This window comes from Sturnira hondurensis, unplaced genomic scaffold (assembly GCF_014824575.4).
Source record: "Sturnira hondurensis isolate 20B ecotype Veracruz unplaced genomic scaffold, ASM1482457v3 Scaffold0025370, whole genome shotgun sequence".
NCBI classification, from domain to species: domain Eukaryota; kingdom Metazoa; phylum Chordata; class Mammalia; order Chiroptera; family Phyllostomidae; genus Sturnira; species Sturnira hondurensis.
Window position 1 is genome coordinate 15,928,848 of NW_028098001.1, and position 22,419 is coordinate 15,951,266.

At 37.3% G+C, this 22,419-nt stretch overlaps 1 pseudogene; it reads left to right on the forward strand.

Moving 5' to 3' along the window:
* The first annotated feature begins 1,106 nt into the window (after positions 1 to 1,106).
* On the forward strand, positions 1,107 to 6,147 carry LOC118982318 (RWD domain-containing protein 1-like; annotated as a pseudogene).
* Positions 6,148 to 22,419: the final 16,272 nt, after the last annotated feature.

A 22,419-nucleotide genomic window follows, 5' to 3' on the forward strand; every position in this document is an offset into this window, starting at 1 on the left:
GAGACATTTATAGGGAATATCTAACATATGTCTGCACCGGAGTCTTTGCAGATCTACCCGATACATAGAAACAAACACAAAGAGAAAGCCAAAATAGGAAGACAAAGAATCATACCAGAAATGAAGAACAAGATAATTCCCCAGAAAAACAACAAAATGACATGGAAGGAAGTAATTTATCATATATAGAGTTTAGAGTAAAGACTATGATACTCAACAACATGAAAAAAGTCATAGAAACCATAAAAAGGTCCAGTCAGTAATAAAGAATGCCATATCTGAAATAAATAATACAACTGAAAGGAGTAAAGAGTAGGTTACATGAAGCAGAAGACTGAATAAATGATTTGGAACACAAGATAGAGGAAAACACCAAAGCAGAACAGCAAGAATAAGAAAAAGATGAAGAAGAAAAAGAAGACTTAAAAAATGAAGACATTTTAAGAAAACACTGGACAACATGAAGCATAACAATATCTGCATCCTGGGAATACCAGAAAAAAGAAGAGTCAGTAAAGCATCAAAATTCTCTATAAAGAAGTAATGACCAAAAAATTCCCTAACATGACGAAGGAAAACACACACACACACACACACACACACACACACACACACACACACAAGTGCAAGAGCAGTAGAGAGTCTTAAACAAAATGGACCCAAAGAGACTTATCAAAACAAATTATAAATAAAAACATTAAGACATATTTTAAATAAAATATCAAAGCTTAAAGACACGGAGAGAATCTTAAAAGTTGCAAGAGAAAAGCAGTTACCTGCAAGGGAGCTCAAACTAGACAGTCATCTGATTTCTTAACAGAAGCATTTCAGGTCAGAAGAGATTGGTGTAAAATATTCAAAGTGATGAAAAGCAAGGACTTACAACCAAGGCTACTTTACCCAGATGTTTAAAATTGAAAAAAGAGTGAAGATGATGATGAGGTAGGTGGGAGCTGAACCCATTTGTTCATGTACCCAACTGGGACACCTAGATGATCTTCCAAGGAACAGTGAACAGCCTACAGAATTCCAGTTGATATAAAGTTTGCAAGCCAAATGTTGCAAAGGATGTTTAAAAATGGATGGTAAGAAGGTTTTGTAGGCCAATGGGAGGGTCACCAGGCCCTTCCCTGGAGACCACAGCTGCTGTGGCAGCTTTTGAGGAGAGCCAGATCAGTGATTGTAACTTTTCAGCTTTGCCTCCTCTCAAAGCAGTGAGTTTGCATACCTGCATGTGGAGATGCTTCAAGTCCTCCAGGGGTGCCGTAGAGACACAGTAAGAGACACACAGCTGGCAGTGTAAGCTAGCTGGATATGTGGTCACTGGCTGGAACAGTATCAGAGAAATTGGGAAGCCAAGTGACTACTGGAGATTGTTGAAGAGCAAGTCCACTACAGGCCATGACCCAGATAGTCTCTGGAGTTGGTCTTTGTGGAAAGCTGGGTGCTTGATAGAAATGGCCTGCTGAAAAGAAGGAGAATTCACTTAAAAAATGGTTCTAAGCTGCTATACAAAGACCAATTGTGCTAAGCAGGTAGGCCAGTGAAGAGGGAGGAGGGGAAGCATGATTTGGTTCCATGCAGGACACCTCACAGATTGATCAAAGGGGATCACGATGGACTCAGAGAGGTAGCAGTACCCAGAAAGGCTTAATTCAGCAGGGGAATTTAACAGCATTGGAGGGACTTTTCACACATGCAGGCCCAGGCCAACAAAGAGGCAGGAGGAGGGGTGTGACTTGCTTCCACTCAGTGCACCTCAGGGACTGATCAAGGGCTGTGCAACAGGGTGGATTAGTGGCATCTGCCCAGCCCATATACACAATAGGCTGTGTGGGCTGCACAATGCTTCTAAGGACAGAGGCCTGAAACTGGGTACCTGTCAATATTGTAGCCTAGACCAAGCCAAAAACACAGGAACACAGAAACACAGGAAAGAAACAAAAACCGACTCCCTCCCACACTTGCAATATCCAAGAAGAACATCAAAACCAGCTTGACAGGTTTAAAAGTCATCAGGAGACTTTTTTTCCCCAGTGTAGGACAAAAAGACTTGGAGCTGTGAGAAAACCAAGAGCAGATCCAGAAAAAAGTCAGAAGGCTAAAACCAACAGCTGAGACAAATTTTACTTAGCTATCCTACAGAACCTGCATTTTATTATTTTATTTTATTTCTTTGTTATATTTATTATTTTATTTTTATTTTTTATTTCTCTTCTTTCTATTTGCTTTTTGGGGGGTCTTGTCTGTTCAATTTCATTGTTTGATTTTTTTACTCTCCCTTTCATATTGCAATTTAATTTTTCTTCTTTCACTTCAGTCATATTCCAATAACCACTACTCATGCTTTTAAATTGCTGTTCAAGTACAGTTGTCTCCATTTTCACCCCACTCTAGACCCTCACCACACCCATCCCTGCCTCCCTCCCTTGAATCAAACTCTTTTGGTTTTGGCCATGTCAATAACAAACTACTCTTGATCTTTTACTTTTTATTCTTTTCATTCAGATTATATATATATATTTTAACAGTCTTTTTTTAATCAAGTACAGTTTTCTGTCTATCACTCCCATCCCATCCCACCCCCACGTACGCCCCCTCCCTCCCATTTCCACCCTTCTTAGTTGTTGCCCATGTATCCTTATATTTGCTCCTCTAAATCCCTCCCCTATTTCCCCTGAAATTCCCTCCCCTCTCCCCTCTGGTCACTGTATCCCTGTTCTCTATTTCAGTGTCTTTGGTTATATTTTGCTTGCTTGTTTGTTTTGTTGTTGAGCTTCCTGTTAAAGGTGAAATCATGTGGTATTTGTCTTTCACCCCCTGGCTTATTTCACTCAGCATAATGCTTTCCAGTTCCATCCATGTTGTTGCAATGGGTAGGAGCTCCTTTCTTTCTGCAGCATAGAATTCCATTGTGTATACGTACCATAGGTTTTTGATCCATTCATTTACTGACGGACACCTAGGTTGCTTCCAACTCTTGACTATTGTAAATTGTGTTGCTATGAACATAGGGGTGCATATGTTCTTTGGAATTGGTGTTTTAGGGTTCTTAGGATACAAACCCAGCAGTGCAATTGCTGGGTCAAAAGGCACGTTCATTTTTAGTTTTCTGAAAAAATTCCATACTGTTTTTCATAATGGTTCTACCAGTCTGCAATCCCACCAACAGTGGACTAGAGTCCCCTTTTCCCCACACCCTCTCCAACATTCGTTGTTTATTGTTTTGTTTATGATCGCCGTTCTGACTGGTGTAAAGTGGTATCTCATTGTAGTTTTAATTTGCATCTCTCTGATAGAAAGTGATATTGAGAATCTCTTCATGTGTCTCTGTATGTCCTCCTTGGGGAATTGTCTGTTCAAGTCCTTTGCCCATTTTTTTAATTGGGTTAGTTGTCTTCTTAGAGTGAAGTTGTGTGAGTTCTTTGTATATTTTGGAGATTAAACCTTTGTCTGAGGTATCATTGGCAGAGATTATATATTAATAATCAAACTGTCGTTATTCCAAAACCCTCATAACATTCTTCCCTGATCTTAATCTATTTTTCCATCTTCTTGAGTTTAATTACTATTGTGGTTAACTTTATTCTCTCACACACTGTGCCAAGTTTCTCTTCCTTACTCTCAATATATCTTACCATCTAACCTTGAATAAGTGCTCTGCTTTCTAAAGTCAGCTCACATTCTTTTCCTTCTAATAAGACTCTTATCTCTTTTCACCTTTTATAAAAAGTGGCTAGTTGGGTGAAATATCCTGATTATTGCTGTACTTCTCCAAAGGACCTCCTATCGGTTTTCTACTTGATAGTACCTTAAATCCTATAAAATACTCTTCCATTGCCTTACTCCATTTTACCTTTGTCCTGCCCCTGAACACATACAAAACAAGGTGGAAGTTGTGACTACCAGTAAACCCACTGGAGGGGAGAACCTATCAACAAAGGAGCCACCAACAGGTAAAGACCGAGTACAAGAGAGCCCACACAAATGGAAGAAAGGGCAACCCTAAAGCATCCAGACAAGGATGTCAAAGAGATTGTACTACTAAGTCCCAAAGAATTGCTACCACAGAAGTTGACTCTACAAAGACAGCTGGCAAAGCAGAACATCAGGATGATGTTTAACCAGTGAGATCCCCAGTGCCACTGCAGATAAAGATAAAGAGTCATAACAGCTGCAATCTTGTTGCTCCAGTGGGAAAATGGGTGGTGATTCCCTCTAATGGAAAGTGTCCTGAGACCTTCTCCGACATGGCTTTCATTGGGAAATGAAGGGGGATACAGAACACATGCATAGCTTATCAATCAATTTCCAACAGGCTATAGTCATAAAAAACTAATACTATCTATAGATAACAATTAAAGAAACACAGAAATCTTTCCAGGTTGGGTCTGCAAAGCATGCAAGTGCCAGATAGCTGTAAAGGCATATATTATGAAGTAGGGAGTTTTATTCCTTATGTCTTGAACTCAGACAACTGGGTTATACTGACAGGGCTTATTACTGGGCAGAGCTGGCGTCAGAGGACAAAAAATGTACACTTCAGGCCTGATTTCCATGGGACCATTTTGTGTTAAAAGAGTCATGCCTGCCACCTGTGTTATGGCCTGGTTTCCAAAGGAGACTTACTAGCCCCTTTTAGAGCTTTCTCTCTCAGGGCTACAATCTCCAAAACCACACAGAGTAGTCCCCAACATCAGGAATCACAAAAACAAATGAAAAGAGTCATTTAGAATGGGGAGACAAAGAACCTGAAATCAAAAGGAATGGAAGACTCCCCACTAAGAGAGCTAAGGGAAATGAAAGCAAGCACAGTATAAGATATAGAATTTAAAAGAATCATGATAAGTATGATAAAGGAACTCATGGATTAACTACAAGACTGAGTAGCAAACACAATAGTATGAAAAAGGAAATAGAAACTATAAACAAGAATCGGGAAGAAATGAAGAATACCATATATGAAATAAAAAATACACTAGAAGGAATGATAGGCAGACTGGATGAATCAGAGGACCAAATTAGCAAGGTAGAAGACAATGTAGAAAAAAACACCCAGGTAGAGCAGCTGCATTCTAAAGACTCAAAAACCATGAAGATAACTTAAGAGAACAGCAAGATAGCATGAAATACAAAAACATTAGAATCATAGGAATACGAGAATGTGAAGAAAAGGAGCAAGGGGTGAAAACTATGTTTTAAAAAATAATGACAGAAAACTTTCTGCACCTGGAGAAGCTAAAAGCCACATAATTTCAGGAAGCACAGAGGGTCCAGGTCAAGATAAAAATAAAGAGGGTTACTCTAAGATATATCATAATTAAAACATCAAGTTTTAAATACAAACAGAGAATCTTAAAAGCAGCAAGGGAGAAACAGGAAGAAACATACAAGGAAACTCTGATAAAGCTAGCAGCAGACTTTTCAAAAGAAACACCACAAGACAGAAGGCAATGGCAAGAAATATTCCAAGTTATAAAAAGCAAAGGCCTGCAACCAAAACTACTCTACCCACCAAGGCTCTCAGTTAAAATGGAACATGAAATAAGGAATTTAACAGACAAAAGTAGACAGAAGGTATACCCTTCCACTGATGCAGATGCTGGATCTGTGTATGTTGTGGCTTTATGAAATATTCTTCCAGAAAAAAATCTAGAAGATAGTGATGTTTTAAGTATTTTAAAACTGTTAGTATTATAGGCAGAAGAAAACCTTGGTGTGGTGATGATCTTTGCTTTAGTGACTGCTGTGCAAGAAAAATCAAATGAAATAGTGGATCAAATAAAAACTAGAAGAGAAGAAGAAAAGAAACAAAAAGAAAAAGAAGCAGAAGAAGGAGAAAAGCAATTATTTCATGGCAATCCTGTTACAATTGAGAACTTCTTAAATTGGAAAGCAAGTTTGATGCAGAACTTTTGGAAATTAAAAAGAAATGAAGGAAAGAAGAACAAGCAGGAAAAATATATTAAGTGGGAAACAGCTATTTGAAACAGATCATCATCTTGGCACAGCTGGTACCCACATCTTGGAGGATACTGGAAATAATGTGGAGGTAGATGAGTCTTTATCCAGGAAATGGATAACTTGAAGCTGAAGAATGATCCAGACTACAATCCTGCTGACCAGGAGAGTGACTGGAATGACTGATGGACTGTCCCTGTCTACTGAGAAGCTTGACTGCCAAGAATTGGTGGCTATGCTAAGAGGGTGAGAGGGCCCCAGTGCCTGCCTGCACTTTTATTGTTTTTCTGGGTGCATTACATGGAAAATGGTCCTCATTTACTATACACAGGTTTGCTGCAGTTGATTACCTTTTACAGATAACAAAGGAAAGAATGTTTCTGGTTACTTCAAAGAGAAAGATGTTACAGATCAGGGGGAAACATGGTTGAACTGGTTACACTCCATATTTGAGAGGTTTAGCACAGACTTTAGAAAGTTACAGTAAGCACTTCTGCCTCAATTCAGGGTGAGGGAGTTTTAGCAAAAGCAAGTCTCATAGTGGCCTAGGTACAATGCAGGCCTGATTCAATATGGTAAACACTCTCCACAGGCATGGTCTTTTGTGCCAATTGCTCTCCACTGGGTTTCCATGTGAGTGTTGAGCTACATTTCCATGCCATGCAAAATGGTTCCCTATATCCCACCAAACCAGCACTGCAAGATATGCTAAAGGGACTGCTTTAAGAAGAGGAAGAAAAAGAGCAAGAGAGAAAGTTACAAATGGGGGAAATGAAGAAGTACCTATCGATAATGACCTGAAATGTAAATGGATGAAATGCTCCAGTAAAAAGTCATAGGGTAGCTGAATTGATAAGAAAATATGGTCTGCACTTCTGCTGCCCGCAAGAGACCCATCTCATGAAAAAAGACCTACACAGACTGAAAGTAAAGAGTTGGAAAAATACTCCAAGAAAATGGGGAGGGAAAAAAGGCTGGAATAGCAATACTTATATCAGAAAAATAGTATTCAAAACAAAAGCCATAAAAAAGTATACAGAAGGACACTTCATAATACTCAATGGAAGAATCCATCAAGAAGATGTAAGCTATATATATATATCCAACATGGGATCACCCAAATATATAATGAAAATCTTGGAGGACTTCAGGAAAGTCCAAACCATCAACATATTTACACTAGGGTTTTTTTAAACACCCTACTGTCAAAAATTGAAAGATCTTCCAAACAAAATATCAAAAAGGATATTCCAGCATTGAACAATGCCCTAGATCAAATCAAGTTAACAGATTATATGTATACAGTGTTTCATCCCAAAGAAGCAAAGTACACGTTTTTTCAACTGCACATGGAACATTTTCAAAGATAGACCACATAATAGGACACAAAACCATCCTCAACATAAGAAAATTGAAATCATATCAAACATTTTCTCTAGACCATGAGGACCTGAAACCAGAAACCAACCTCAAGGAAAAAGCTCAAAAATACTCTAATTCATGGATATTGAATAACATTCTATTAAACAATGAATGGGTTAAGAATAACATCAAGGAGCAAATCAAAAAGTTTCTGGAAACAAATAAAAATGAAAACTCTCTAAAACTTGTGGTACCCAGTGAAGCCAGTCCTGAGAGGAAAGTTCTTAGACAAGGGAGCTTACCTAAAAAAGATAGAAACATTTCAAAAGGAGGGATTTCAGTGGGGAGAGGTAAGGGAAGAATGGGATGGGGAAGGTACAAGGAAGAAGAATCATAATTAGTAGGCATAAAATAGATGAGGAGAGATAAAAGTGGTGTAGGAAACACAGGACTCAAAGAACTGATATGTACAACTCATGGACTTGAACTAAAGGGGGTGAATGCTGGAGAGTTGGGAGAAAGGTTGGAGGGGGGAGGGGGAATTGGAAAAGCTGTAATAGCATAATCAATAAAAAATAACTTTAAAATACAATTAAAAAATACAAGCTACCAATACATCCACAAGAACTGGAGGAACAACAGTAAAGAAAGCCCAGAGCAAGTAAAAGGAAGTAAATAACCAAGATCAGAGCAGAATTAAATGACATAGAGAATCAAAGAACAATCTAAAGTGCCAATAAATGCAGTATTTATTTGAAAAGATAAACAAAACTAACGAGCAGTTAAGAATATTCATCAAGAAAAAAATAAAGGACACAAATAAATAAATTCAAAAATGAAAAAGGAGAGATTACAACCAATGCCACACAGATTCAAAGGGTTGTAAGAAATTACTACAAACCACAATATGGTGCAAAATTTGAAAACCTGAGAGAAATGGATACATTTCTAGAAAAATATAACCTTCCAATACTAAATGAAGCAGAAAGCCTGAAGAGACTGATGCCAGCTGGTGAAATCAAAGCATTAATTAAAAAAACTCCTGGCACACAAATTTCCTCAACTATAGTTTCACAGGACCTATTCTAGAGAATATTTAAGAAGGAGCTAACCCTATCCTTCTCTGACTTATCAAACAAAAAATCCAAGATGAGGAAAGACTCTCAAACTCTTTTTACAAAGCTAGCATCATGTTAATACCAAAACCAGATAGAGACACAACAAAGATAGAAAACTACAGGACAGTATCACTGATGAATGTGGATGCTAAAATCTTCAACAAAATATTGTCAAACTGTATCCAGAAATAAATTCAAAAGGTTATACACCATGATTAAACGGGATTCACCATAGGGATGCAAAGATGGTACAGCATTTGCAAATCAATAAATGCAATGCATCACATAAACAAAAGGAAAGACAAATATCACACTATCATATCAGTAGATGCAGAAAAAGCATTTGATAAGGTACAGTACCCAGTTATGATGAAAAATACTCAGTAAAATGGGAGTAGAGGGAGAATACCTCTACATGATACAAGCCATATACGAGGACCCTACAGGCAACATCATACTCAACAGGCAAAAACTAATAGCTTTCTTCCTAAGATCAAGACAAAGGTGTCCACTTGTGGGAGAGCTTTGTCCAGCAGAGCCCTGTGGCCATGATGAGGGCTTCTAGCCTGTGATCAAAGCAGGTCGTGAATCATCAGGTCTCTGTTTGAGCTCCAGATATGGCAGGGCTCCTCCTACAGAGCTCCCAACTCTCAGTCTGTCACAGATGAGAATAAGTCTACCAAAACATGATCTGCTTGGGGAGGAAAGTTGGCCAATCTTTCAAAGGAGAAAGGCCTTGAGTCTGTTCCTCAGTGGGCTTTTATTGGGCTCAATTTGCACAGGAATACAGGTAAAGCTCATCAATCATTGTCAGCCAGTAATGATCAAACACTAGATAACATTCAAAGAACTATGAGGGCATATTCTGATCTGAGGTCAGATAGCTAAAGAGCTGTTAGACTTTGGGAAATGAACTCATTTTATGCGTGGACCTTTATCAAAAAATTGAGGGTGTGCTTACCAAAGCAGGTTTCACAGGATTTTGTGCATTCTTTCTTAGGCTTGATTGCCCCAAAGAACTGCCCATTCCTGCCTAGGACTACACTGCCTTCTGGCATTGCTTTAGGCTTTAGTTAGGCTATAGCAACACATGATATCAGCAAGAAAGTACCAAGGAATAATCCTAACCTAGGAGGCAAAAGACCCTTACTCAGAAAACTACATAACACTGAAGAAATTAATGAGGACCAAAACAAATGAAAGTATATACCATGTTCGTGTATTGGAAGACTTAATATCATTCAAATGTTCATAGTATCCAAAGAAATTTACAGATTCAATGCAATCTTTTGTAAAATGCCAATGGGATATTTCACAGATATGGAACAAATATTTCAAAAATTTATATGGAAACACAAATGACCCTGAATAGCTGCAACAATTTTGAAAAAAAAAAAACAAGGTAGGAGGGATCAAAATATCTGATATCAAACTATATTACAAGGCCACTGAAATCAAAACAGTCTGGTACTGACATAAGAGAAGACACTTAGATCAATGGAACAGAATAGAGAGCCCAGAAATTGACCCAAGTTTATATGGTCAATTAATATTTGCCAAAGAGAGCAGAAGTATAAATGGTGTAAAAATAGTCTCCTCGACAAATTGTGTTGGGAGATATATATGGCTACATGCAAAAAAAAAAAAAAAAGAAAGAAAGAAACTCAACCACCAACTTACACCTATACAAAAATAAACTCAAGGTGAATAAAAGACAAATATGTCACAAAACCATAAGTGTCCTAAAGAAGAACACAGGCATGAAAAATTTCAGATACTTCATGCAGCAGTATTCCCAATGATATGTCCCCTAGAACAAGGGAAATAAAGGAAAGGATAAACAAATGAGACTTCATCAAAATAAAGAGATTCTGCAGGGCTAAAGAATATGTCAGCACAATAAAGATGGAATGAACACTATAGGAAAATATATTTGCAAATGATACCTCAGGCAAGAGTTCGATCTCCATAATACATAAAGAACTTACATGACTCTACTTCAGGAAGACAAACAACCCAATTAAAAATGGGCATAAGACTTGCACAGACACTTCTCCAAGAAGGACATACAGAGAGCCCTGAGACATATGAAAGGTTGTTCAGCATCAGTAGGAATCATAGAGATGTGAATTAAAACCTCAGTGAGACACCACAGCACACTCACTGGTCAGATTGGCTTTCAAACAGATTAACAAACAAGTGCTGATGAATTTGTGGAGAAAAGAGACCCTAGTACATTTTGGTGGCTTGCAGACTGGTACAACCACTGTAAAAAACAACGTGGAATTTCCTCAGAAAAATAAAAATGAAACTGCCTTTTGATCCAGCAATTCCACTGCTGAGATTATACCCTAAAAAACACCAATTCAAAAGAACCCATGCACCTCAGTGTTCATAGAGCACAATTTACAATAGCCAAGTGTTGGAAGCAAACTAAATGCCCATTTGTATGTTAGTGGGTCAGAAAAAAAACACACAAAAAACAAAGCAGTGCTACATTTACCAATGGAATGCCATGCAGCAGAAAGAAAGAAGGAGCTCCTACCCCTCACAACAGCATGGATGGAACTGGAGAGCATTATGCAAAGTGAAATAAGCCAGGCAGTAAAAGACAAATACCATATGATTTCACTCATAGGCAGATCCTGATAAACAAAACAAACAAGCAAGAAATATGTAAACAAACACTTTGAAATAAAGAACAGACTAATGGTAACCAGAATGGCAGGGAGGAGGATAATGAGGGAAAGAAGTGGAAGGGTCATCAAGGAACATGTGTAAAGGGCCAATGGACAAAGACAAAGGGATAGCTTTGAATGTGGGAGGTGCAGGTATGTGGGTCTGTGTGGCATGGTTGAAGGAAAATGGAGACAACTGTACTTGAAAAACAATAAATAAATAATCAAAATTAAAAAAATTGCAAAATAAAATAAAATTGAGTGAGAAAAAGCTTAAGGAATTGTTAACACCAAACCAATATTGCAACAAATGTTAAAGGGCTTTTGTTAAGAAAAAGAAGATGAAAAGAACAAAGCAAATGAGAAGAAAATAGTTAAAAAATAAAATGGCAATAAATATATATGCATATAAAGAATAATCTTAAATGTAAATAGCTTAAATGCTCCAATAAAAAACATAGAGTCATTAAATGAATAATAAAAAAGGACCCATATATCTATGTTGTCTCCAAAAGACCCACTTTTGGAGGTCACGAATTACACACAGACTAAAAGTAAAAGAATGGGAAAAATATTTCATGCAAATGGAAAGGAAAGAAAAGGTGATGTAGCAATACTATCAAAAATGTACTTGAAAATCAAGGCTATAGTAAGAGAAAAAGGACACTACATAATGATAAAGGGAACAATTCAACAAGAGGATATAACACTAGTACAGCATTTTGCCATGTATACTTTTTAGCCCAAATTTGTGAGGGAAAAACAAGGGTGCACATTAATTATATATCTGTATAAATGTATATTTATTTATGCTTATGCATTAAAAGTGAACTCTAGGACGCAATAATGACATCTGTATGCAAAATAATACCATGGAATATAATTTTTTTTCCAAACCTAAATAAATAAATTGACAACAGAGGAAAAGGCGGGACAACTGTGACGGAACAGCAATAACTAATGTGGAAAAGCATCCAAATTGGAAAGGAAAAAGGAAAACTGTCTTTTTTGCATGTCATTTGCAGATGACATGATTCTGTACATAAAGAATCCTAAAGATTCTACCAATAAACTACTAAAACTGATAAATGAATTCAGAAAAGTATCAGGATACAAAACTAATATGCAGAAATCAGTTGCATTTTAAAATTACCAATAATGAACTATCAGAAAGATAAATTAATAAAACAATCCTGTTCTCAATTGCCAAAAAGAAGAAAAAAACTGAAAATAATTCTAAGAAAAGATGTAAAAGCCCTCATATGAAAAATTATAAGACACTGAAGAAATTTAAAAAAAACAGTAAGTGTAAGCACATATATGTTTATATATAAGAAGTGTTAACATCATTAAAATGTCCATGTTACCCAAAACAATCTATAAATTCAATGCAATTTCTATGAAGATTTCAATGACATATTTCATAGAACTAGAACAAATATTATTCAAATGTATATGGAACCAATAAGGCCCTACACTACACAGGTGATCCTCAGAAATAAGAATAAAGTTAGAAAAATCATGCTATCTAATACCTAAACATACTATAAGTACATAGTAATGAAAACAACATAGGACAGGCATAAAAATAAGCACATAAATCAATGGAATAAATAGAGAGGCTAGAAACAAACTCACATATATTTAGTCAATTAATATTTGACAGATGATGCAATCACAATACAATGGGCTAAAGATACTTTATTCAATAAATGGTGCTAGAAAAATTGAACACATATGTGCAGAAAAATGAACGGACCACCTTATTACACCACACACGAGTAAATTCAAAGCGTATTAAACAACAATAAAAAAGTTAAAAAAACGTATTAAACACTTAAATGTTAGATGAAAACCCATAGAAATCCTAGTAGAAAACACAGGCAACAAAATCTCACACATTGATCATAGCAATATTATATCTGATATATTCCCTCAGGGAAGGAAAACAAACAAAAAATAACAAATGAGACTATGTCACACTAAAAAGTTTTTGCACAGCAAAGGAAACCGTCAACAAAATAAAAGCACAACCCATAGAAATATTCTCCAATATTTCTGATAAGTGGTTAGTATGGAAAATTTATAAAGAACTTTCAAAACTCAATCCAAACAATCTAATTAAAAATGGACAAAGACCTGAATAACACTTTTCCAAAAATGAAATTGGTGGCCAATTGACATATGAAAAGATGCACATTGTCACTAATCATCAGAGAAATGCAAAACTAAAACTACAGTGAGATATCACCTTATATTGGTCAGAATGGCCACTATTAATAAATAAACAAACAAGTGCTGGCAAGAATATGGAGAAAGGGGAACCCTTTTGCACTGTTGGTGGGAATACACTTTGGTGCAACCACTGTGGAAAGCACAATGGAGACATCTCAAAAAAATTAAAAATGTAATTGCTTTTGATCCAGCATCCCCACTTCTGGGAATATGTCTAAAGAAACCCAGAACACTAATTCAAAAGAACATAAGCACATCTATATTTATTGCAGCATTATTCACAATTGGCATGATATGGAAGCAGCCAAGTGTCCAACAGTAGATGAGTGGATAAAACACCTGTGGGGCATTTACATAATGGACTACTTGGCTGTAAAACAAAGAAAAAAATGTACCCTTTGCAACAGTAAGAATGGAACTGGAGAACATTTACTAAGAGAAGCAAGACAGTCAGATAAAGACAAGTACCACATGATTTCACTCATATTTGGAATCTAATGAGTGAACTAAACTAGCAAACAAAACAGAGACTGACTAATAGATAGAGAGCAGGTTGACAGCTATGGATGGGGTGGTGGGTGGTTAGAGAGTATAGGGTTCAAGCCAAAAAAAAAAAGGGCTCATGAACAGGGACAACTGTATGTTGATTGTGGGGTATAAGGGATATAAGGGGGTCGATGGTAATGGGAAAATGCAATTAAAATGCATAGAGAAGTTAAAATTACTATAAAATTATTAATGCTTTTATAGATACTGGAGCTGTTTTATCTGTTCTTAACCATCTAACTTATTTTCATCCTCTCTCAGAGTAAATCTTCCATGCAAATTGTAGGGATATCTAGTCTACCTTGCTATTTTTAAATCAGAATCTGCTCCCTTCCAACTAAGGAATGTTATGTAACAATATATATTTTTGCTAATCAAATCTACCCTAATTCACCTGACAGTGCAATATTTTTCTTAAAACAGAAGTAATGAATCCAATACTGAACCAATTAGAAAAAACAGATATAAAAAAACTTCCATAAGACAAAATAATTGTGAGACAAAACATTTGATGGAGGAGGTTCCAATGCAACACCAGGCCTTTTCCAGTCACTGATATTCTTTATGCATAAACTGGAATTAACTCTATTATAAAAGATTACTTCAAAAGGGAATTTACAGTTGTCTGTACAAGTCCCTGTAATTCTTCTATTTTTCTGGTAAAGAAACTCAGTGGGAAAGATTGAACATTTGTAAAGAATCACATAGCTGTAAATAAAATAGTTATTCCCAAACATCCTATGGTTCCAAAACCACATAACCGATTATCAGCCATTTCTGTAAACTGCCAATATTTTTAGTGATGGATTTATGTAGTGTCTTTTTCAGCATTTCTGTAAATAAAGAAAACAGTTATATATTTTCACTTCCCCTGGGTAGATTATAGGTTTAGTTGAATATGTTTCAGTGATGTACAGAGAGTCCCAACTATTCGTTAATACTAAAAGCCAATTTAAATTATGATACTTTTCTTAGAGAGAATCTACTCTAATGCAATACATGGGTGATTTATGCTTTAGGAAATTACTAGATTCCCCAAAGGAAACAATTTGCCTATTCCAACAGCTATCTGCAAAAGGACATAAATATCAAAGGATAAGCTCCAATTCTGTTTACCGCAAGTAAAATACTTTTGTTATCTAATATACAAAGATGCATTAATAATTAATTCTGAAAGACTCAAAGAAATTTTATCTTTTCTCTTACAAAAACAAAAACCAGCTTAGACAATTATTGGATTTGATTAAATATTGTCATAATTAGATTCCAATTTTTATGAATACCCCAGCTTTTATATGTTCTATCAAAGTCAAATTTACCTGATCTAATTCAGTGAAATCCAAAAGTAAAATAATCTATAAAATATCTCAACAATTATATAAATCTTCCACTCTGAGGGATTTTAAGTATAAACTTTCTTTGCTATAGACATGTTATGCACATAAACAAACAACAAAAAAACATAGCTAATGTCTCCCTTTTGTGTGTATTCATTCTGTTGAATCTCCACTGTGATACTATAATGTTCAATATTTCGTTCAATTAACTGGATCTCTCTTTCTTTAGCTAATTTTATTTATTTTTATTTATTTAGTTTTTTAAATTTATTTAATTATTTTTCAAGTACAGTTTTCTGTCTATTACTCCCATCCCATCTCACCCCCGGTGTTCCCACCCTCCCTCCCATTTCCACCCTTCTCAGTTGTTGTCCATGTATCCTTTATGGGTATTCCATGTTCCTCTAAATCCCTCCCCTATTTCCCCTGAAATTCCCTCCCCTCTCCCCTCTGGTCACGTTCAGCCTGCTCTCTATTTCAATGTCTTTGGTTATATTTTGCTTGCTTGTTTGTTTTGTTGTTTAGCTTCCTGTAAAAGGTGAGATCATATGGCATTTATCCTTCAACACCTGGCTTATTTCACTCAGCATAATGCTTTCCAGTTCCATCCATGTTGTTGCAATGGGTAGGAGCTCCTTCTTTCTTTCTGCAGCATAGAATTCCATTGTGTATATGTACCATAGTTTTTTGATCCATTCATTTACTGGCGGGCACCTAGGTTGCTTCCAACTCTTGGCTATGGTAAATTGTGTTGCTATGAACATTGGGGTGCATATGTTCTTTGGGATTGGTGTTTTAGGGTTCTTAGGATACAAACCCAGCAGTGCAATTGCTGGGTCAAAAGGCACGTTCATTTTTAGTTTTCTGAGAAAATTCCATACTGCTTTCCATAATGGTTGTACCAGTCTGCAATCCCACCAACAGTGGACCAGAGTCCCCTTTTCCTCTCTCCAACATTTGTTGTTTATTGCTTTGTTTATGATAGCCATTCTCAGCTGATTTTATTTGAACTTCATGTAATGGTCTTCACCCAGAAACTGCTACTTTCTTTGTAGGATGAAGACCTCGATAATTGCATGTTGCTTACTTTACTGACCACCTTTTTTTCCTTGGAATAGAAAGCTTTTTAAAAATGCTGACAATTTAGTTTACAAATGAATCTTTGAAAGATAAACAGGTTGGATATACAATAACTTCCATGGTGATATAATTCAAAGTCCTTATTTACCTGAATAAGATCTGCATAACAAGCCTAATTAATTTTTCTAACTCAAACATGTCAATTGGCCACAGATCAAATAACCAATATTTACACAAATAACAGCTATGCTTTTGGTGTAGCTCACTTTAGAATATTGTTGAAGAAAGAAGCTTATCATTTTTCTCAAGAAAGTCCATAAGGAATGGAAAATAGGTTGCAAAAATTATTGCATGTCACATTATAAATGAAAGCAATTGGCAAATATCAAAATTACGAGAGTTTTTTGTACTGTCTTTGAAAGTTCTTTTGAAAGTTCTTTATAATTGTCTTTAAAAATTTTAGTATATTTTATTGATTATGCTATTACAGTTGCATGAGTTCCTTCCCTTTATTCTCCTATAGCCTGCACACCCTCTCCCACCTGCATTCTCCCCTACCCCTTAGTTCATGTACATGGGTCACATGTAAGTTCTTTGGCTTCTACTTTTCCTATACTATTCTTAACCTCCCCCCGTCTATATTCTTCCTATCATTTATGCTTATTCCCTGTACCTTTCCCTCCATTATTCCTTCCCATTTCCCACTGCTAAGCCTTCATGTGATCTCCACTTTGTGATTCTGTTCCTGTTCTAGGTGTTGGCTTAGTTCATTTGTTTTATTTATTTATTCTTTTAGGTTAGGTTGTTGATAATTGTGAGTTTGTTGTTATTTTACTGTTCATATTCTTGATCTTCTCATTATTAGATAAGTCCCTTTAACATTTTATATAATAAGGGCTTGGTGATGATGAACTCCTTGAACTTGACCTTATCTGGGAAGCACTTTATCTGCCCTACCACTCTAAGTGGTAGCGTTGCAAGATAGAGTAATCTTGGGTGTAGGTCGTTGCCTTTCATGACTTCAAATACTTCTTTCCATCCCCTTTCTCAATGTTTCTTTTGAGAAATCAGCTGATAGTCTTATGGGAACTCCCTTGTGGGTAACTGTCTCCTTTTCTCTTGCTGCTTTTAAGATTCTCTCTTTATCTTTAATCTGGGGTAGTGTAATTATGCTGTGCCTTGGTGTGTGCTTCTGTGGGTCTGACTTCTCTGGGATTCCCTTAGCTACCTGGAATTCCTGGAAGTTTATTTTCTTTGCCAGATTGGGAAAGTTCTCCTGTATTATTTTTCAAATAAGTTTTCAATTTCTTGCTCTTCCTCCTCTTCTTCTGGAACCACTATGATTCAAATGTTGGAATGTTTAAGGTTTTCCTGGAGGTTCCTCTTAAGCCTCTCATTTTTTTTTGAATTCTTGTTTCTTCATTTTGTTCTGTTTGAATGCTTACTTCTTTCTTCTGGCCTAAACCATTGATTTCAGTTCTAGTTTCCTTTCCATCACTGTTGGTTCCCCACACATTTTCCTCTATTTCACTTTTCATAGCCTTCACTTCTTTGTCTATTTTTCTACCATGCTCAACCAATTCTGTGAGCATCCTGATTACCAGTGTTTTGAACTCTGCATCTGATAGGTTGTCTATCTCTTCATTGCTTACTTGTATTTTTTTTTCTGAAGCTTTGATCTGTTCTTTCATTTAGGCCATTTTTTTTTGTCTTGGTGTACCTGTTAGGTAGTCAGGGGTGGAGACTTAGGTATTTTCCAGGGCATGGCAACCCAGGTCTCTGTGTTGTGGTGCTGTATATGTGGGATAGGTCCAAGAGAAAACAATGCTGATTGCTCATCTCTGTGGGCTTTCAGTCTCTTTCCTTGCTACCCACAAAAAAATTGGGCCCTTCTGGTGCCAATTTCTGGGCAGGTTGTTTTCTGTTCATTCTAGGACTCTGTGGGTCTCGCAAAGGAACTTCCCTCTGAAGCTTGGAGTTTCTCCTGCCACCTCAAACCCCACAGGTTTTTTCAGTCAAAGGTTTTGAGTTTTTATTTCCCCACACTAGAATCCTGGGTTGCATGGCCTGTCTCACTCCCCAGTTGTTACTTCCAGTTTATCTGTATGTAAATGTGGGACCACCTGCTCTGTCGTCCACCTTATTCATTCTGCCAGCTGTGACCTTCCTATGAGTCTTCTCTGTCCAGCTGCACATCTCTACCTCTCCTGTTGGTCTGGATAAATATTTCTTCTTTAACTCCTTGGTTGTCAGACTTTCATACAGTTTGATTTTCTGTCAGTTCTGGTTATTTTTTGTTTTTTAAATTTGTCTTTGTCCTTCTTTTGGGTGTGCAAGAGGTACAGTGTGTCTACCTATGCTTCCACTTTGGTGAGAAGTGTCAAGACTTTCTAAAGCTGCCACCATGAAGGCAAAATAAAATTAGCTGATGCTGCAAGTAGACAAGCAGCATTGGACAGCCAAATGATTACCAGTCCTGAGAATATTCTTTGCTTCCTGTTAAATCAATAAAATTATTTCTTTTATTGTTTTAATGAACACCTGGAGGAAGACGACATGGAAACCAAAGGGGAACTTTTGTCTGAGGCAACCAAATATGATTTTAACACAATAGGAACCAATCTTACACATGTATATTAGCTAAAAGATTGAAGTCCTAAGTTGATTTTATAAACAACATTGCTATTATTGTAGCTCATAAAGTGTATAGTAGATGTTCCTTCTCTCCAAAATAAAGCCCTGTAAAATTATTTCACACATCCTACAGGCCTCAGTTCCTTTAGGTGTATGTGAAGTATGCTAATTGTATTTTATCTAAATTCCACCATCTCATGAATACAAGTATATGTTATTTATGTTTTGTATGGGTTGAGGAATTATCTTGAAGGAGAGCAAAAAATGTAATGATAGATAAATTATTATTACAGATAAAAATTCTCAGCTGGGGAATTCCTTCTGAGTCGGAGAATATGGACTCATTTTACTAAACAAGCAATGTAATCCACATTTAATATTCGTCCATTTATAGCATTTTATTGCGTTTTTCACCCCTAGTTCTCTGGATCGCTATAACATACAACGATGAAATTAAAACTCAACTAGGAACTTCCAAAAATGGTGGTCAAGGAGGTGGAAGCTAGGTCTACTTGCTCCTGCCCTCAATCCAGATTTTCAGCTTATGTTCCAACAACTGACCTGAATAATCTATGGAATATTTGCAGATATGAAATTCTGAAGCCATGTAATACAGAAGATGCTTTGTACTGTATGGTAAGAATATTTTATAAGTGGATGAGTAAATATAATGTGTGTGGTTGGTATTGCAGCTGATAGACCAGACAGAAATCACAGCTTCAGTGCTTCTTCCCCACTCAGAGAAAGGGGCCTTAATTCCATGCAGGGATCCCAACCTTAATTTGGGGTAACCTGGGAAGATATAATGAGTCTCTGAGACCCAGGCCACACACACACACACACACTGAGTAGACTTCTCATAACTGAGGTGCCAACCTAGAGAGCTCCAGATAAGGACTCAGACTACCAAAGCAACCAGGTTGTCACACCTGTATATGCCAGGACACCTAAAAGCTTTAGCCAGCCATAACTGAGAGATATCTTTTTCCTTAGGGTGGTTGTATGTGCAGAGATTCAGGCACTGCCTCAGTACTGTGGTGCAGGTACATCAAAGAGACTTTTTAAAAAGGAACTAAAACATGGTCAGGCAAGAACCCTATGCACAATTGCCCTATAAGTGTAGACCAGATTGAAATTGCAGCAGAGGAACTTCCACCCCATTGAATTTTAGGGCCATGCGTATATTTGCAGCAGTAGAAAGGAAAGAGGAAGCCATTATGTCCCTGGATGTGGGATGCAGTGAGGTTTCACCACACCTGTGAAAATCAGACATTGCAGTCCATTGTGCAGTGCTCCTATGGTTTGGGTGTCAGGTTGAAGTGTTCACTAAGAGATAAACCTAGAGAAAAGGAAAAGTTTTTTTTTGTGTGTGTGTGTGTGTGTGTGTGTGTGTGTTTTACCCATTCTGAACTTTTCTCAGCCGTGCCAAACCACAGTGGATTTCCATGTTCTTTCCCACATGGAACAGAAAGTTCTGGCCTGTGTCTCCTGCAAAAAATCTGGTCTGGGCATTAGAAAGGCAAGAGTTGAGTGTCTTTGATACTTTGACCCTCCCACAATACAACTATGGGGAGGGGAAATATGCACATACCTCCCCTGCAGGCTTGCAAGTACCATCACCCATAGGGAAACCCTTCAGAATAATACTGCCAGGTCCAAGATTCCCATGCTGAGTGCAATGCTGTAGGGAGAAGAAAAAACTCTGAATGGGGCAATTCTAAATTTTCTCAGCCATGCCAAGTCATACAGGCTCTGCAGGTCCTATCCCACTAAAACCAGCTGAGCAGGAAGATCAGAAATATGCACAACAAGGGTTTTTGGTCCCTACTCAGATCAGCTCACAAGGAAACTGAGGATTGTAAAGAACAGAGTTCTGAATGGTATCTTTTACAAAGGTTTAAAAATAGATGGGCAGGAGTTGGACACCTGGTATACTTGGCAGTGAGGCAAACTTTCCCACATAATACAATCTGGAAAGTAAAAGGTGTGCCCACCCCACTCCTGCAGGGTTTCAGGAAACAAGTTCAATGGGAAAACTCTTCAGAAAAGTCCTTCTAGGTCCAAGATCCTCCCACTGGGTACATTTCCACAGGAGGAAGAAAGAGAAACTTCAAACAGGGACTGTCAAAGTGTGAGGATTTTGGAGGATAGTGTGTGGGAGTCGGACAGAGAGCTTAGCCTTCTACTGAGGTCTTAGATTGAGAAAGTAAGTTTAGTTTCCCCATATGGTTCAGTCTTGGCTCAATTCCAATAGAAGCCTCTTTCAATCTATTCCCTGAAGTCTAGAGCTGCTGAGCCCAATCTTTCAAAGGAGAGAAATTAATGTACTCATCATGAAACAACAGTTAGCCATCCTGAGGAAGCAAAAACCCAAATCTTTTATAAAGACTGAAGGAGTTGGCTCTGAGTACTCTCCCCTCACTGAGTGTCCTACATACTGTGATTCCAACAAAGTGGAAACCTGCTAACCCTATTTCAACAGACCTGGTCTCAGTTTACAAACCCTCAACAACAGGATCTGGAGTGAAACCAGGCAATCACTGGGTAGGTCAAAGAGGCTGAAAGAGGGAGACTCCAGGTAGTTTCACCTCTTATGAGTTACCATCAGATCCAAACAGGGAAGGGTTGAACCTTTTACACATGTTGGCCCCTCTTGTGGAAAGAACAGCTAACTCTTTAGAAACTATTCAATATTGGAAATAATCTGGGACAGACTTAGACATGTGGTGCATGGTCGTGGGCAAACACCCATCATCTTTCCTGAAGTCTGAGCAGCTACTCCCCAAAGAGATCCAGGTGTTTCATTCTCCTGATTGCACCAGATGCCCATTCAGAAACAGATGGGTCAGCAGCTACTCTAAGACTATTTGCACTCATCCTTGGAAGGTTTAGCATGGATTTTAGGAAATTACAGTAAGCACTTTCTGTCTCAATTCAGGGTGAGGAAGTTTTAGCAAAAGCAAGTCTCATAGCAGTCTAGGTACAATGCAGGCCCGATTCCCCATGGGAGAACCTGTCTATGGGTGTGGGTCCTGCCTGAGCCCATGACACGCAGAATGGTCTCCTATAGTAAATGCATATGCACCCAACATAGGGGTACCCAAATACATAAAGAAAATCTTAGAAGACTTCAACAAACATATTAACAGCAACACAATTATAGTAGGGGATTTTAACACCCCACTGTCAAATATGGACAAATCTTCCAAACGAAATATCAAAAAAGATATTTTGGCATTTAACAATGTTGCAGATAAAATGGACTTAACTAATATATAGAGAGCCCTTCATCCCCAAAAACCTAAATGCACATTCTTTTAAAATGCACAAGGATCATTTTCAAAGTTAGACCACATGATAGGATACAAAACAAGCCTCAACAAATTCGAGAAAATTGAAATCATGTGAAGCATTTTCTCTGATAGAGATAATTATGAGTTCTCCTTTATTTATGTTTCTAATCTGTTA